This window comes from Peromyscus eremicus, chromosome 18, assembly GCF_949786415.1.
Source record: "Peromyscus eremicus chromosome 18, PerEre_H2_v1, whole genome shotgun sequence".
NCBI lineage: Eukaryota > Metazoa > Chordata > Mammalia > Rodentia > Cricetidae > Peromyscus > Peromyscus eremicus.
The window spans coordinates 26,840,911-26,861,030 of record NC_081434.1 but is presented as its reverse complement, the minus strand read 5'-3'; positions in this window follow the sequence as shown (position 1 = coordinate 26,861,030).

The window sequence follows — 20,120 nt, the reverse complement described above, 5'->3', positions numbered from 1 at the left end:
CTTATTTAGTAATAGGCTAGTGGAGAATATGCTTAAGTGAGAATCAGGAAAATAGTTTTCTGTCCTGAACTATTAATTAATTGCTTTTCATGTTAGCTACATAAAAATTCAAAGTATGTGATCGATGATTCTCAACTAAGATTTTTGAGAGTTTTGTTGTTTTTAAGTTGAAATGGAAGAGTCAAACGAATAAACTCTGGAAGTTAGACTGGGCCAGTTTTGAAGTACTTTGTATTGCTAAAATTCTGATGTTGAAGGTGTAGTTTGTGTGCATTATGCTTTTTACTTAATTCTGCACGTATCTTTCATTTGTGATCACCACAAACTGGTCATTAATTTGTCATAGCATTTGCGTTCTGATTTAGTATAGGCACTATGGAAATCAGTATGGAGGTTTCCTAAAAGCTTAAAAATAGGACTACTTATGACCCAGCTATACAACTTCTGTGTATATATATATCAAAAGGACTCCATCCTACTGCAGAAATGCTTGCACATTAGTGTTTACTGCTGTCCTATTAGCAATATAGCCAGCCTGGATGTCTATCAACAGTTGATATGAATAATGAAAATGTGGTATGCATATACAATGAAATTTTATTTAGTTGAAAAGGAAAATGAAACTATAAAAATTTCAGGAAAGTGGATAGACCTGGAAAGTATAATATTAAGCAAAGCAACCCAGTCTCACAAAGAGAAAACCCATCTATTCTCTTTCATATGCAGATCTTAGCTCAACATACCCACGTGCATCTATTTAAATGAGTGTAAATGTGGGTAAAACCGAAAACATTTGAAATGAGACCGAGGAGGGTAAAAGCAGATATGAAGAAAGGGTTGGGGACAGGCAGAAGGCTACAAGGGACATGAAGAGAACAGGAAACTCAAGGGGAGAGGTTTCGAGGGGAAACCAGTGAGAGCTGGGAGGTTGGGAGGACGACAGTAAGGGGAATCTACTAAAACACACTTTTCAAAGTGTCATAATGATATCCAGTACCCTATATGTCAATAACATTTTTGCTGTGATTTCACTGCTACTTTCTTACATTTCTTTACTAATTATCAACTATGATATATTTATGGCTTTCAAATATGGTTTAGTTAACTTCATGTCACTTGGTACTGCTAATGTTTCTTTGACTCAGTTCCATTTAGAACTACTTCTCTTAAGTTTTTAAATTATGTATGTATGTATGTATGTAAGTATATGTATACATATATGTACATATGTGTATATACATGCCTTTTCCTTAACATGTGACTTCACTACTGTCCTCATTTTATATATAAAGATTTTTCTAAAGCTACAAAGCTCATTACTGCCAGAACTTAGAATATAACAAGTTATTTAAAAACACTTGACAATCCTTAGGAGCAGTTTTCATACTCATAATACTGTGACACCTAATTTGGTCATGTACAGTATTCAGTGCTTTTGAACTGATCTGCTTTCTATGAATCTTCATAGTTTGAAGAGTTTTCTCTGGGAAGTAATCCAGTCTTTGGTAACTAGACTTGGTAAAAAATACTTCTTTAATGTTAAAGAGCATTTTCTCAGCAGAAAACAAAGCTCATTGAGGAAGAGGTTGGACCTAAGTAGATTTATGTTAGCAGAAAACTGAGAGATGGTTTTCAAACTGTTGTACATCCAATTTAGAATGTACAAGTATTTATTAGTGAGTTAAACATAAACCTCCCTCTTAGTGAAATCTTGGTACCCTGATTGTGCTTTTTCCAGTGGTAGACGGAGAGGATTTACCCAGGTGCAGGCATCTGGTCCCTACGCAGATTAGTGTTGGCACCCTGCTTACTAATGTGAAGCTTTCTATGTGACTCAAACTTCACCTATTTCTTAACTGGGGACATTCTCTGCAGATTTCTTCAGACATTCTTCAGTCAGTTAATAACTTACATTATCAATGCTAAAAAATGAGTTCTTCCATGGGGCTAAATTTGTATTAACACACAGGTTTTATTTCCATTGGCTCTCTAAATAAATGGCACAGTAGTAAAAAATGTCAAGCTAGGAACTGCTGTACTTGTGTCCCACAAAACTGTCACATACAAACCTCCCTTCATCTGTTTTTCCTATCCATAGCCTCCCTTTGCCTTTACAACATATGGGAATAGCAGAAGACAGTCAAAATGAAGCATTGAGTTAAGATACTTTATCTGGATCAGGGATTAGGTAAGCTGCAACCACTTGGTCAAATTTGCCCTGCCCCTGTTTATGTAAAGTTTTTTCCATCATGGTCATGCACATTCACTTTCATTGACTATGAATGTTTCATACAATCCTGGAGGGTCATAATTGTGGCATGGCACATGTGGTCAACAAAGTCTAAATTGTTTACTATCTGGCTATTGACTTAAAACATTTGTTCAACTAGCCAATTGACTTACAAAAAATATAATTTACCAATTAACAACTCTGCTGTAACATATTATGTGTTATAATGACAAATTCAGAGGTGATATGAACCAAATTTTCTTTTCAAATCATAAACTAGGGCCTTAATAAACGTAACAAACCTAGGTTAATAAGTTTGATAAACTAACTTTGGTTAGTCTTAGAGTATGACATTTTGTCAACTGACTTACACTATTAGTGATGTGTAGTGACAGAAAAACAATGAATTGCATGCTGAAAAATTCGGGGCTGTTGAATATAAAAGAAAATGGGATGATGAGCAAAGCATATCAAAGAAACAAAACCAGATTTTTACAGTGAGGGTTACATTTTATGTCTCTTCATATGTGGTAGAAACACAATAGTAGTTATGCATACCCTTTTTAGTGGCTCAATAGAAGACACCATTGTTGATAAAGTATTTGGCCAGAGAACATTGATGAACATGATGTTTTTAAGTTGAATTTTATTCAAAGTTCTAATTGGTTTTCCAATCTCTTCCAAAGGACCATTGCAATATCAGAGAGCTTTCTAGGTACTAGGACTGTGTTGAAACTGTACAGCCATTTGGCTCCCCTCCCATCTAATTTTACATCATTTCCTTCTCTCTCACAGACAATGATCCTAAGAATATTCCTACTAATACCCTGCATCTTGACCTCTGTCTCAAAAATGCTCTCTAGTGCACTCAAATTGTAGAAGCTGTGTAAGAAATGGTCAAAGGAAGTTCCTGTGCTAATTAAGATTTGTAATCTGGATAACCTACTGATAACTGAGATCAAGGTGCTATTACCAGCAGCTTGGAATAGGAAGGTAGCTCGTGGCACAACATGCTGGGGTGTGCTTGTTAAAATATTTACTGCTAGAGAATTATGTTGGCATTCTTGTGGGAATTAATTCACTGATTGGTGTGATACACCATCAACTTGAGTGGTATTGGAGCACTGGTCGTTACAGCGTGAACTTTGGAACCCTTGTTGACCACAAGTGCTCTGGGATAAAATAAGGAATAGCACAGGGTATCTAATTGGTGATTCAAAGACTAATGTGAAAACCAGAAGCTGCATTAGACAGCATAGACAGAAACCTTCCATTTATGGAAGCAGAACACGGAGAAATCTGTGGTGAGCTTGTGAAAATAAGCATATCTGAATTATATCTGCAAACTTCTTTAAGCCTGGCAATCTTGAATTGCTCAATTCTTGGAAGCTATTAAAAATGGCCCATTCTAGGGCTGGAGAGATGGCTCAGTGGTTAAGAGCACTGGCTTGTCTTCCAAAGGACCCAGGTTCAGTGCTCAGCAACCACATGGCAGCTCACAACAATCTATATAACTCTAGCTCCAGGGGATCTCACACCACCACAAAAAAAAAATGCAGACAAAACACCAATGCACATTAAATAAAAATAAGAAAATAACATAAAAAACCCACAAAAATTGGCCAAATTCTTATTTTTTTTGTGAAAATTATTTCTTTTTGTAAAAATGGTTGCAGAACATAGAGAGAGTCTACTAAATTTTACCAGCCAATTAAGAAATGTAACATGATGATGATAACACATTTGGTTCCTGGTGATTTATATAAAAGATACACACAAGATGGAGAGTCAATCAATACTATTGTATTCAAAAGACATTTGTTTCATGAGAAAATATACAATATTTAGTTAAGAAAGAAGGACTAATATTGTATATTCATAGGATTCCTTTTGTGAGAAAAAATACAAAAGAAAGATAATATAAATGTTAAAAGTAAAAGCCAAGTACATGCTTGTGGGTGAGTTTTGTGTTTTATGTGCATGTTTGTCTATTTTCCAAATTATTTGCAGTGTTTAACTTACTCTCCAATCAGAAAAGCAATATTGCTTTAAAAAGTGACAGTGACCATGTCAAAATTGAGGCATAAAAATATCGTATGCCGTTATGAAAGAACATTGTGTTACTGTTCATTGATTAGACGTTATAGAATGGTGAACTTATCATCAGTAACCCCTGGGAGGTGTTTTCTTTTTCTTTATTTTCATTTTCATATTTTTATGCTAATAACTTTAGTAATATGGCTTAATCATATTGATACTGGAAAACATTTTCTTGAATTTAACATCATTTTTGACAGTTTAAAGCATTGTGATCATATCCATCCCACTATGCTTCTATTCTTCTTCCACTCTAGCTCAATCCCATTTTCACAGCTGGTTCCCTTTAATTTTCACGTTCTATTTTTTTAAACCTAACTACTTGGATTAGAGTTTCTGTCAGATGTTATCAACTCATATGATCAGGCAGGCTCAGCAGAAACTGTTGTAACAGGAAATTCATGCATCAAGTATAAGTACCAGCAAGGCTAGATGACATAAATTAGGGGTTTGAACAACTAACCCAAATTTCTATGTCACATGTATCCCAGTTCCAGTTCTCTCTAAGTATACCAATGAAACAATTGGAAATTTTAGAAGGAAACATAAATGGATATCTTGAATATTAGATCAGGAAGAATCCCTAGTTGTAAGCATAAAAGTCTCTGTAAGACTGACACTTTTGGCTTTTAAAATAAAGGACATTTGTTGTAAAATGATAAACAATGCTCTAAGCTACACATTTTGAGAACATATTTGTGACATACAATGGATGGTGGATTATTATTGAGATTATAGAAAGCTCAGAAATTTGTAGAAAGAAGAACCCTCATTTTGCTTGTAGAGAAACCAGGTTCATTTCCCAGCACCCACATGGCAGCTCACAACTGCCTGTAATTCAAGCTCCAGGAGATTTGGCATCCTCTTTTGGCCTACACAGACATCAACATGCACATGGTGCACACATAATGTAAAATAAAGAAATCTTTAAAAGCTAGTAGGAGAAACACCAGTCAAGAAAAAGTGGAAAGAAAAAAGATGAAGGGATGAGATTCAAAGCTGGACAGATCTGGCAATACTAATTGTTAGAGAAAATGGAAAGTTAAAAAAATGTACTATACTAAATACTGGACAAACTGGGCACTTTTGTGTCATGCCTGGTGGAAAGCAACTTTGGATAATCAGCCTTGGAAACAGTTTAAGGGTTTGTCCATTCATATTTCCTTTAGACTAGAACCTATTTTTTTTAGACAGGGTTTCTTTGTATAGCTTTGGAGCCTTTCCTGGAACTCACTCTTTAATCCAGGCCGACCTCAAACTCACAGAAATCCTCCTGAGTGCTGGGATTAAAGTCATGTGCCACCACTATAGCTAAAATAAACTTGTACATATGAACTTTGAGATAACAAAAGCAAGTCTAGGTGATGTCATTTTAATAGTAAAAATTTGAGGGAAATCAAATACTTCTCATCATTAGAATTGAAGATATAATGCTGAATAGGATAATAAAGTATAAGTAAGTGTATGAATAATATTTTTTCATATGTTACCAATGTTCATAATAGAAGATGTATGTGTGTGGTGGGAGTGATGGGGAGGGAGAATTTGGAAGATTTCAAGTATAGTGATACCCATTTCAAAGAAAGTAAATCCAGGCACAGTTTAGGACATAGTTTTATTTGGTTACTATATATTAGTGAGACTTCCAAGATTGTAACAAAATACCTGAGAGACTGACAGATTATTTAGCAGCTTTGGAGGTATCAGCCCATGGTCAGTTGTCTCTATTTGCTTCCTTTTGGATAGTAGCCAGTGAATCACATGGTGGAGAAATCTCCTTATTGTGTGGCACCTCAAAACAAAGAGACAGTGAATAAAGACCATATCCCATAATCTTTCAAGAGCATGTCCCAAAGACCTAGACATCCAACATGGCTAATGTCTTAAAAGCTTCACAGGTTCCTACAGAGTGTGGATCAGGGCTTTAGCACGTGGATTTGAGAAACATTATGTGATTAAAAAAAAACTATGAAAATTAACAACAAATTGGGGGAATGATTTTAGACTCTGTAAATGGATTTTTAAGTTATCTAGTTCTTTGGTTGCATGGTTAATTTATAGATATCCACTGTGTCACAAATATAGAACTGTCAGTTAATCATATATGAATTTCTTTGCTCTGTATTACATTACAATACATTAAGTGGTTTTTTAAAAATGACCATTTTTAGCTTCAGATTTTTTTTTATAAGTTTTTCCTCACATGGCTGAGTTTTCTAATGAGGGTATTACAGGTCTAAAATCATTGTGTTCTCAGGGCTGAGTGCTTGCGTGCCGGCTTTGGGGACATTTTGTTTTGAAGATCTTTCTTGCTGTTGTCAGAATTCAGTCCTGTGGCTGTAGACTGAAGTTCCCAATTCCCTGAAGGCTGTCAGTGGACAGTTAGTTTTAGAGACTCCCTGCCTTCTGTTCTTTGGTTGGTAGTCCTTGCTTCTTAAAGCTATTCAAAGCACATGGAATTCTCACCCGGTTTGTGACTCTCTTAATTTCTTTCTTTCTTTTTTTTCTTTTTTTTTTTGTGGCAAAGAGCTGGGAAATCCTTTCAATTTTAAAGTGCCCATTTAATTAGTTCAGACTTGATTGGGCAACCTCAGTGTTTAAGATGAAGTGTCCCATATAATCCATCTGAATAAAGGGAGAAAAAGTATTCAGATTCATCATCCCATATGTCGGACGTCAGAGGGCAGGAAATCTTGAGGGATATCTTTGAATTCTGATCACCACCTCAAGAAACCAAAGAAACCGAGTTGTAAGAAGACAATAATAATTGGGGCTGGAGAAATGGCTTAGCATTTAAGAACATTGAATGCTCTTTCAGAGGACCCAGGTATGGTATTGTGTTCCCCCAAATATTGTGCACCCTAATAAACTTATCTGGGGTCAGAGACAGAGCAGCCACAATATTAAACATAGAAGTTAGGCAGTGGTAGCACACGCCTTTTAATCCTAGCATTCCAGAGGCAGAAATCCATGTGTTCAAGGATACAGCCAAGCATGGTGACTCATGCCTTTAATCCCAGGGAGTGATGATAGAAAGCAGAAAGGTATATAAGGCATGGGGACCAGAAAGTAGAAGCTTTTGGTTGGTTAAGCTTTCAGGCTTTCTAGCAGCAGTTCAGCTGAGATTCATTTGGTTAAGGACTCAGAAATGTCCAGTCTGAGGAAACAGGATCAGCTGAGAAGTTGGCCAGGTGAGGAAGCTGTGGCTTGTTCTGCTTCTCTGATCTTCCAGTGTTCACCCCAATACTTGGCTCCAGCTTTGATTTTATTAATAAGAACTTTTAAGATTCCTGCTACACCCAGGTTCAATTCCCAGCACCCACATGGCAGCTCACAACTGTCTGTCATCCCGCTACAAGTGAACTGACACCTTAAATACAGACATAAATGCAGGCAAAACACCAATGCACATAAAACAAAATGAATAAATAATTTAGAAAAGACAATAATCGGTATTAATCTGATTTTGGACAGCCAAAGTCTATTTTCCAGATAACTCTTTATCTTTCACTTGGTGTCTCATTGTACCTTAAAGTTTTAGCCCCTTGAAGATTGAGCACCTCTTGACTCTTGGGGAAATTTTTCATAATAAATATGATTTTGCATCTAAATCATTAAATTTGGTGTACATGTGGGCTAATTATGGTCTGTGCAGATGGTTTCAAGACATGTGCCTCTTCCCATAAACCTATGTGATTTGACAACTCCAGTAACATTTTTCCAGTTAATTTGAGAGTTGGTTATTGAGGTCTTATGATGTATAAGATGATTCTCCGTTCATCAGAGCATCATGACACCTTTGGAGCTATGGAGACCAACTACTTAAGTTTAAATCCTGTAACATGAATTGCTAGATGGTCTTATTAATAAAAAACCCGGGCCAGATATTGGGGTGAAAACTGAGAGATCAGAGGAATAAAACAAGCCAAAGCCAACCTCACCTCGTCAACTCCTCAGCGGATCCTGTTTCCACAAATTCTCAAACTGAAAAGCCTCTGAGTCCTCACCCCTGAGGGTCTCAGCTGAACTGCTGCTAAAAGCCTCTAGTTCCTGGTCTTCACCTTATATACCTTTCTGCTTCCTGCCATCACTTCCTGGGATTAAAGGCATGTGTCCTTCCCAAATAAAAACATGAGATCTCAAATCTTGGGATTAAGAGTGTGTGTCACCACTGTCTGGCCAGTGAGATCCTCAGTAGGGAAACCTGATTGCTGTCAGGCCTGATGACTTGAATTTGATCCTAGGGACTCATACGGTAAGTGAGAAATAAATTCATTTATTCATTACTCACATGGTGGAATGAGAGAACCAACTTCCACAACTTGTCTTCTGATTTCCACACGTGTGCACCCCCCTCACATACATTAAGTAAAGTGTAATTTAAAATATGTAAGAAAGAATACATTGTACTTATGTTGCAAACACCATATTAAAATATCAGATATGATTATTATAATCATTTCACTATCTTTTATCTATAGTACATGATACTATAATTAAATGAATTCTAGCATGGATAACACCAGTAACTTTACCCATACCTACTAGCCTTTTCAAAAAAAATTAAAACAAAATAGAAGTTAACATTTTGTAACATTAATTATATAAGTAAAACTCTTTATCACAGGTCACATATCTAATGTTAATAATATGCCACTTATTCATTTTTATACTCACTTATTAAAGATGTCATCGGCAAGTTTTGATTTATCTGGCTAACCAAAAAATCTCTTTCTTTTTCCATTTCTTCAAATAGTTTGAACCTCTCCAGCTGCTACTGTTGTTTCTAAGGTAAATCCACTGAGCATTGGATTTTATACTTTTTGCTTTTCATGCCTTTTGGCATTTGCTTTTATTGATGCTGTATATTTTACTGAGACCTGACAGGCTATTTTTGCTATCTTTCTTATTTAAAAAAATTGAATGGTGTATTTTTTTTATTAGAAGAGGCTGCACATGGTGAATACATTTATGAAATATTTTTTATTCTGTTTACCTCTTATATCTCTTTGTAAAAGGAAGTATAGTATATGTTTCAGTTTGCTATTTAGAATACATTTTGATAAAATGCCACCGTATTGCATAGTCAACCTGACAGAGATAAAGCACTTGCAGTGGAGGAAGTCAGTGTTTTCTATCAATCCTGGGATTTGCCTTTTAAAGGCTCCGCGAACCCCGAGTGACAGCCTTGCTTTTGCTTACTTACAACGTGGTGATGTGTTTCTTTTTCTGTCAGGAGCTGCTGATACGACAACTCGAGGGAGCAAATGGTGAAATGAGAATTAGATAGACTGAGCAATTTTCTGTATGAAATTACATGCCATATGCTCAGTATTTAGGTCACAAAGCATATTAAAAATCAGAATGAGGAGAAAAAGTCGCAAATTTATGTAAATCAATTCTTATAAAAGTAACAGAGGAAATATAAACTAGCAATCAGGCTTTTCCCTTTTCTTGTTCTTTTCTTTCCCTCCCTGTCTCTCTCTGTCCTCCCTCCTCTCATTCTTCCTGCCTTCTTAATTTTTCTCTCTTTCTTTTTTTTTCTATAATAATCATCCAGGTAGGAATTTCACACCCTGAATTAGAATGCAAGAAAGTTGTCACCTCTCTGTTTACAGACACCTGCTCAGAACACAGGACTGAAGTAGAGTCTGATGTTCTACCTAGTGACTGATCATGAGTGACACATGTACATGTCAGAAGGAAACATAAGGAGTAGCCAATTGAGGGTCATTTGAGTTCCAGGAGATCTCAGGGTTTAATACAAAGAGCACTTCTGTGGAAGATTAAGTAGGGAGATGCATGTGATCCAAATTGGTTAAAGAATAACTGCCTCATGGGAGAGAGAAATGAAATTCAGCAATTCTAGGGGCTTTGCAGGGAAAGAAGGTACTTAAAAGGGAATGATACAGGTGAAGACACATGACTTCACAACCAGACACCTCCACCAGTTGGCTGGAGAAATAAACACGAAGCGATTAACTCTAACCACTCAGGGGGCATATATTAACTGAATAAACCATTTCTATTGACATCTTCCCAGTTTTTGTTACCAAATACTCAGGCTGAACAAATTAAAGGAACAAATCTACCAAAAGATTGAACTTCTTAGTATTGTTAAATGAATGGCCAGCTTGGAAAACAAAAGAAGAAAATAACCTCTCAGGTCTGGGGAAGTGGCTCAGGAAGAGTGCTCACTTTGCAAGTATGAAAACCTGAGTTTCAGTCTACAAACTCTATGCAAAAACCAAGGCATGGAGGTAGAACCGGGTGCTCCGGAGATACAGGTAAGGGAGTGGAGGATCACTGAAGCAGGTAGATCAGCCAACCTAGCTGACAAATGTAAGTGTTGGGTTTAGGGAGAGGTCCTATTTGAGAGGAATGAGGCAGAAGTAATAAAGCATTGACACTTGACATCCTCCCTCTTGTGGACTCTACGCACATGCACGTAAGCACACACACACACACACACACACACACACACACACACACACACACAGAGGTGCACACATCCTGACACAGACACATCCAGAGAGAGAATGAATTATTCCTCAGTAGTTGAACTGAAGTATTTTTATTCTTTCAGGTTAAACAACATTTGGACAATCTGGGGAAGCCCCTAGAGAGGTGGCTTTTGATAGACATATAACAAAAGTAACCAAAGTCATTCACAAACTCAAGTTGAAATTTTCTAGGAGTCACACTGAAAGAGTAAAGCAAAAGAAAAAAAGTTGAAAATAATTTTAAGATTATAATTTACTAATCATGATACACACAAAACCTCACTTTAAGTCATTGTCAATACAAAATCATTGCTGAGCTATTTTGCCTTTGTATATTTTAAGAATGATGAGATCTAGTTTCATTTTCACACACAGCATCTCTCAATTTGGACTAACACATTCCAGGTGTTCGAGAACTCCAGGTTTCAAGCGGCCTCTGTCCTGGACAGCTCATCTCAAGGGAAAATCCAGGCACTGACCATTTTCTATGCAGAGCCTGTGTGCAGAGTTGGCAGGTAGATTTTGCCATTGCATTGTTAGCCAGGCACTGATTGGCACAAGCAAGACTAGGCATCTAATACTTTCCTTTTCCATGTGGCCAATTAAATACCCTAGATGAACTGGAAAGATATTCTATTACTACAGGTTGCCACTGCCTGAGTAGCAGCCTTTTAAATGTAAATTATTTAACTCAGAACACACAGGAAGCATGGTAACTACAGTTTTCATATTATGCATCATAGAGGAAAAATTTCATTTATAAGCAAACATAAAATTCTCTACCATAAAATCATTAGTGATATATTTTATAAATATATTTATATATTATTATATATACATATAAACAATCACATATACACACACAAATAGTATATAATTGTATTTCATCTAATTGTGCAAATATATAAATATGGTATGCATTTATTATATATATATTATATGGTATATCACATATCATATAAAACATATACACATATGTAAATATTATAATATATTTAAAGGTGTATTCCAGCATCATCTATAAAAAGCACCCAACATTCCTATTGCTTTCATCACACTCCTTTGCAAATATTCTATATGGCATTTATGTTTGTGTTATTGAATGTACTATCTTTACCTAGTAAATTTTCTAGGAAAAAAAATGTCATGGAAAGTAGTAGAGCTTATGTTGCGTTTGTTTAATAAAGACGAGAATTGTTGGCCAATGTAGGGAGACATATTGAAAATACGTGTGGAACTTACTTTTTAGACCAGTTTGGCCCAGAACTCAGAGATCCACCTGCCTCTGCCTCCTGAGTTCTTGGATTAAAGGTGTGTGCCACCACTGCCTGTTAAATTACCAAATATTTCACAAATCTTCCTCTGTGATCTATAATCTAGTGCTATATGTATTTTTTCAGGTATAATTTGTACTAGTAGACAATGAGATGCAGGTAACCGAATCTTGTCTATTCTTCTTCCATACAACTCACTATAGCTACTGTGAAGACTTTAGTGTTAAGTTCATATGTAAAATTTCCGACCTGTAGTGAGTTTAGTAACTCGAGGAAGGTCTCTCAAGTAGTAACTGTGTGAGTCTGACCACTTCTAAGCATATCTATCACTCACTCCATGTGCCATCTTCAGACTATATCATTGCAAGAGACTTCTTCCTTCAGATCCTTAGAAACGCTGTTTAGAATGTAAACATATGAGCCAGTTTCCAGATTCAATTTAGGAATGGATTTGAACCATGCTCTTCAGCATCTGGCTCCTTCCAACCACTCTGAGTTCATATTCCCCCATTCTCAAGCGGATAAATGTTCTGAGATAATGTGAGGTCTGTGCTTGGAATCAACTCAAAGGCACTGAACCAAAAAAAAAAAAAAAAAAAAAAAAAGCAATGCAAATACACTAGGAAAGAGCACATGGTCTTGGTTATCTATCTATTGATAACTATTACATAAAAAGTGAATAGCTTTAAACAACAACCATCGTCTTTCATAGCTTCTATGGATAAGAATTTAACATGTAACTTGGTGTTTTTATTTTGTCATGAGTCTATTTATGGGGTTATTGTTTAAGTCATATGTGGTTGGAGTCATGGGAAGTCATACATGAGGCGGGAGGCTCTGTCAGTGGGGATTATTCACATGCATTCAATGATAACTTTTTGCTGGTTGTTGTGTAGGGATTTAATTTTCCCTCTAGAAGGCCGTTCTCTCAAGATGGTTTGATTATATTACAACATGGTGGAAAGTTTCCACCAGAACATGATCGTAAATCCACTGAAATTTAATGAGTAACACTAAACTTCCACATTTTCATTTATGTTTTATTTACTTGATCACACTAATGAGCACCAATTTATTGTGTGTGGTTATAAATACAAGGAGGCTAGAATCACTGGAGACTCTCCGTGGCTGGCTATCACATCTAATAATCTTAGATAAATCTGTGGAGAAGCATGAGTTTAAGCTTAGCATTGGCTACATAATAAGATCCTGTCTCAGAAGATAAACAAAGCATGGAGAATGTAGCTGAATTTCTAGAATATTTACCAAACATACATTAACCCCTGGGTTTAATCCCCAGTGCTGCATAAACTAAAAGAGGTGGTACATGTGTATAATCCCAGTACCCTGGGAGGCATAGGAAGGAAGATTAAAAGTTCAAGGACACACTGTCAATTATTATTGATTTGTATGTCATTTTCTACATACAAGTTCCTATAGGTATATTCAAATGCTACAGGTTCATTGATTGACTCAGAACTTCCACTTGCAAAAACAACTTGAAAACAAAATTATTACAACTATGGATATATTTAATCCATTTTCAAATATAAAGATTATGATTAAACATTGTATAGACTTGTTTATAGCAAGATTTATTTTGTTTAATCTGTAAGAACCAACATAACGTCATTTAACTAGTACTACAAATGTTACTAGGTTTTTAGTTTGAGCTATTGGGAGAATATTTGAAATTGCATTTGGAATTGGATAACCTTATATCACAAGATGAAGAAGTTGTGTGCTAATTTATAGCCAAATATATTAGTTCTCATTAAGATGGACAATCCTTGGAGTTCTCAATAAGACTTATTCTTATGCAAATCTACTTGTCTAGTTAATACTTTCTTTTTCTACTTTTTTAAAGGTGTTGTGATATCAATTGGTTATTCTATTGTCATGCATCTTGTCAGTGTAAGACCTGTCTTTTCCTTGACTAAGAACTTAATATTTTTTTAAACTTTTTTTTTGTTTGTTTTTTTTTGAGACAGAGTTTCTCTGTGTAGTTTTGGTGCCTGTCCTGGATCTTGCACTGTAGACTTGGCTGGCCTCGAACTCACAGAGATCTGCCTGGCTCTGCCTCCCAAGTGCTGGAATTAAAGGCCTGTGCCAACGCTGCCTGGTGGAACTTTATTATTTTAAGAGATAGAAAATAATTCTTAATGCCTTTCTAGCATGTATTTTCACTCTGAAGCGCTATGTCCTTTCTTTTTTCATAGTAAAAAATAAATTGAAAATTTTCACAAAGCAAGTGTAAAATGTAAACAAGAAACTCCTGGAAGATTTACCTAATCCTTAATTTAACTTTCTTGGAACTTGAACACTAGGAATTTGTTTTAAGTTTTTCGAATTTGCAGGTTGTTTTGATACTTGCTCTGTGTAAACTCCCAGATATTAAGATTTTTTTTTTAAAGGAGGACATGAATTCAGGAGGGTGATAGGTTGTGGGGACTCTAGGGGGAGATGGAGGTGGGTAACGGTGGATGGATAATTACCAAACTACATTATATAAATGTATGGAATTTTCGAAGAGTAAAACAAAGTATTGTTGAAATGATTCAAACCCATGAAACTAATGCCTATCTGAAAAACAATACTTTCAAGAACATAATGCAATTTTCAAATTCTTCTGTGGACAAACTGTCGTTCTTATTCCACATCTAACATGAAAACAACTTTGAATTTAAAAGAATTTAGTTGAATTTAAATGTTCCACTCTCTGTGGCATTGTGTTTATTTTTCTCATTTCTAGAACTTCCATGCTTTCAAGCCGTTCCTCTACCCATTTAATGTGCCTGCCTTGTTAAATGAAATTAAGGTTTTGGCACATTTACAAAGAGTCCAAGAACCTTCAGTGAGTGAACACAAAGGCCTATGTAAAAAAGAAGTAGACAGTTTGGGTAAATTGTAATGCAAAAGAGCTAAAATATACCACGATTCTCTTTGAATGGGGAGAGGTTTTCAGCCAGCTCTAATTGAGGATGTGCATAAAACAAAGACTCCGGAGGCCAGGCTATGACTCTCCTTAGCAGCAGATAAATACATTAGAAATGAATAAATAGAGGAATGTGTCTATTAAAGGTGACGGATGAGCACTTCACAGAATTTCACAATGTAAGCAATACTGGGGCAGACAAAAGCCCACTATTCAGTGATGCTCTGTGAAACAACACTTTGTTAGCAATTGCATTTGTATCACGACCATTTGCCCAGATGGTGTCATTGTGCTTTGGGGACTTGCATGCATCTTTTCCCAGAGGTGTTATTTTTCCCACATCTTACTTCCTCTTCCAGATTCAGGGTTCTTATTTAGCCTTGCCAATAGACATAGCTCACCATATTTTCCAAGGGCCAAACAGACAAGTTAGACGGTCAAGTGGCTCACTAGAGTCCCCTATATACAAAAGATCATATCAATAAGGACCACAGCCAGAGCTGGCAATACAATGGGATAGAGGATCTTATCTTGACCATAACTCCTCTAAGAGACAACTCTTTATGCTGACTTTGTGTCTGCATGAAATGCCTTTTGGGGGCATTATTTCAGTAACTCTTGGGGTTTTGTTTGAATGAAATAGATTTTTTTAAAACATTAGGAAAGAATCAAGTATATTTTAATAACAAAAAGAGGCAAACTATTTTTTTAACTTTCTTTTTATTTATTCTTTGTGTCTTTCACATCATGCCTCCTTATCCCATCCACCGCCACCTCCTCCCCCAGAATAAAACAAAATAAAATTTAAAAGAAAAAGGAAGAAAGGGACAATCTCATCACAGAAACAGCAGTGTTACACAGCAGGTCACGCATTAAATCCCTTTATCCATACATTTTACATGCAGGCGGGCGCTCATCACAAAGAATCATTGGTCTGGTTCTCTGCTACGCCATCGATGCTGGGCCCTCACTGGGACTTTTCCTAGACATCCTGTTGCTCCCCTCTGTAGTAGAGATCCTACAGTCCTGAGACCACAGGACCGAACCTCACTCCTGTGGTCCAGCAGATCACAGATGGGCCAGATGTTGGGGTGGGCCAACACATAATCCTGGTTCTGGATCGGTTCTCTTGCTTTCACGTCATCAAGGCCGGTTCTCTCACACCTACACTTTCAGGACCAGCTCTATCATGTTGTCCAGGTGAGTTGTAGGGGCCACTCCTGAGTGCTGCAGCTGATGAGGGTCAGGGATAGCTCTCCTGCTCCTAAGAACTCAAGGGCCAGCTCTTCCACCTGCCTCAGGCATTGCTGGTGGGGTAGGGCATCTCCCTCCCACACCCCATCCCTGCCCTTGCAGCCACATAAGAGATGAGTAATAGGGACAACTCTCCCGTGCTCACAACTTCAGGGCTGCCTTGCCCACACCTCTGCCAACAGGGTCAGATCCTCTGTGTGTCCCAGGCGAGGTTCAGGATCCAGTTTCCTGAGTACTGCAGCTGTTAAGGGGGAGATTACTAGTCTGTTGAGAGCAGTAAGGGGCAAACGATAAGGAGGTACATCTCTCCCCCACCCACACCTCCACACCATAGGTGAGTAATGGGGATAGCTCTCCCATGCTCCCAACTTCCAGACTGGCTCACCCACATCTCTGCCAACAGGGTTGACTCTATAGGGATGCCCAGGTGAGGTGCAGGGTCCACTTTCCTGTGTGCTGCAGCTAGTATGGGGGAGGGTCAGCTCCTTTGCCCACCACAGGTGGCAGGGTCAAGGCTGGGAAAGCATCTTTCCCAGGCCCTCACTGCTGCTCATCAGATGAGGGGGTGTGGCCAACTATCCCACTCTCAGACACTAAGGGCCTTTGCCAACAGGGTCATCTCTACTGTGCTGCCCAGGCAAGGAACTAGGCCCGCTTTCCCGAGTGCTATAAATGGTAAGGGGAGAGTCAGCTCCTTCTCCCTCATCTGTTACAGGCTGTGAGAGGTGAAGAGTAAGGGTGTGTGTGTGTGTGTGTGTTGGGGTATCTCTCCCCTGCCCACATCACCTCATGACGAATGAATAATGGAGACAGCTTTCCCACACTCACAACTACAGAGCTGACTCACCCCATACCTCTGCCAACAGGGTTGGCTCTCTTGTGCTGCCCAGGTGAGGTGCAGGGCCTGTTCTCTGAGTGTTGCAGCTGGAGGTAGGCAGGGGCAGCTCTCTCACTCTTAATGACCTCACGGCCAGCTCTTCCACTCGCCTGAGGCATTAATGAGAATAGGCGTCTCTTCCCTACCCATGTTCCATACTGCAGATGAGGGGTGGTCCTAGGTTTCCCACATTCAGGTTCTCGGGGTTAGCTCAGCTCATCACTTGTCTGCATCCATTTGTGTGTGTGTGTGTGTGTGTGTGTGTGTGTGTGTGTATGTGTATATAAATATAATTTGTATAAATATACATAAACATTCACATTGTTTCTCTAAAGATGTATATAATACATACATACATACATACATACATAATTCACTCATTGCTTTGTTTTTAGGAACTATGATATCTGGCACTTACTGGGAATTCAATAAAAAATAATGTTAGCAAGTATCTATTGCCTGAATAAACACAAATTAATTTAGAACAAATTTAGCCTTTTGAAAATATTTGGTTCTTTAGAAATATCCAAGATTTTTCAGTATTAAAAAATTTAAAGCTACGTGTAGTGACATATACCTACAACCTCAGGATTCTGGTGGCTGGGGCAGGAGGACCATGCATTCAGTATTACCATGAGCTATATAACAAGTTCTAATCCAGCCTAGGCCATATAATGATGTCTCAATGAAAAAAAAAAAACAAAATGGAAATCAAGTTACTCTCCTGTAAAACTCAGTCTATTCTATGACTTATGAGCTTTATGGGAAAAATTGGAGTAAACAATTGTTTCAAAGTTAGTGGTCTTAACCCAATTAAGATACTAAAAGAAAATTATATATATATATATATATATATATATATATATATATATATATATATATTCCTCCTAGGACTGAATTATTTAGTTTAAAGTCATATAGAGATACACTATCCTTCAAAGAGCATACTATCAATAGCTTAACATCATTCACGATCATATGAATTCACACTCTTCTAAAAATAAACACTTGTTTATTTCTTCCAAAAGTTCTGGTGAATAGCTTGGCATTTGGCTTGAGAGATAAATATAGTTCATATCATTATAGCAATTAAACTATTTCTAAAGATCCATTGAATCCTAGACAAAAAATGTTGGTTTTTATTTGACTTATAATAAAGATTTTACAGATATAGTAAAACTTGCACTCTATGGAAAAAGACTGAAAGGCCTTTTAGTGACAGAATTTGTAGCACTGTATGCTGTTTTTGTATTGTTTTATCCCTGTTTTATACCATTCTCTACTCTTATTTTAAGGTGTACTGAATTTTTACTGATCACTGATGCTACCTCCAGAATCCATTTCTTGAATGTGCCTGGTTTGGTGAACTGCTTCTGATCTTTGACCCACTTCAGTTCTTCTGAACCCATTTGATTGTAGTTCTCTTTATCAAAGCCATATTTACTTTTCTGTAACTAAATCCTGGCTTTACAGTCAGTCTTGCTTTATGAATGGTGTGCCCTATAAGGGCATATCATCATGTCTATTTTGTTCAATACTGTATCTCCTATTATCATTAAGGGGTGAATCTATCTTTAATAAATTGTTACTAAATTGAAAAATGATGGATTTCCTGAGACTAGAAGTCAGATGCCTGGCATGAATCTTCAGATTTACTGTTCGAGAATCCTTAGGCTCCACTTTGCAAATGTCTTTTTCTCTCTCTTTTTCTTCACAGATATCCACTCTAAAAACTTACTCTGAAGTTACTGCTTTCTAGACAGCCAAGCCCACTTAGAAATATCATCTATACCTTCCTCGTGTTTAGGTTATTCTAGCTCTTCTATCTTATCTCCCCTTATCCTTTGTCATCTAACTTATGGGATCTATGGGGCAAGATCGAGTCAGAGTTTCAGGGAGCGATTTTTGTTGTGGAGTTTATCTCAAAGAGAATGGACAGCATGGCCTTTCTTGGTCACAGAAAAAGTTTGCTATTACTCAAAACAAAAGGAGCTGTTAGCCCCATGTGATTCTTTATAGTTCCTTAGGACACAATCCTGAGTTCTGGGCATCATAAGGAACAATTTCTTTGACTATATCCTGATTTCCCATGACAGCAGTAAGCATTCAGTTGAGAATTGGAATTCTTTATGGAAGACACTTTGCATTTCTTCATTAACATAAACATGTGAGTAATACTAACCACACCACAGGGACTAGAAGAAAGCAAAATCATAAATGAGCAAATATTCCAGACATGACAGATTTGTGCAAGAGTGGACATAAAGCTGTGGGCTCAGAAAGGTTGTGTGAGAGCCAGGGAATCAGAGATTTTCCTGTGAGACTGTGTCTCCTAGTAATTTCAGAAACTACACCTAAAGTCTCACCAATGAGATACCCTGAGCATGATCTAAACAAGGACTGCAATGGATGTGCTAAAGAAGGAAGCATATGAACCATCAACTCAACACACAACTCCACAAAGAACTATGGCCAACTAAGGGAAACTGGGAGCAGAAGCAATAGTTTTTCCCAGAGAGGAGTACATCCAGGACCAAATAGTCAATCCTGAAAACACACATACAAGTAACATTGTACAGACTGGGATATATATATATGATATATATATATATATATATCATATATATATCATATATATACATATGCATGTATCTCTCTCATTCACATATATGTATATATGTATATATATATAAAGTGTGGCATTATATATATAACATAAATATATGTATATATAATGTTATATATATGTTATATGTTAAATATATAGCAATGTTAAGGAAAAAGACAGCAAGGAAGGATATATGGGTAGGGTTTAGAGGGAGAAATGGGAAGGATAAAAGATGTAATTATAATATAATCTCAAAACATAAAAGACATAAGAAAAGAATTTGAGACTTAAAATATGTGTGGGCTCACAGGGCAGTGGGGGTTTGCTATCATGGTTTAAATT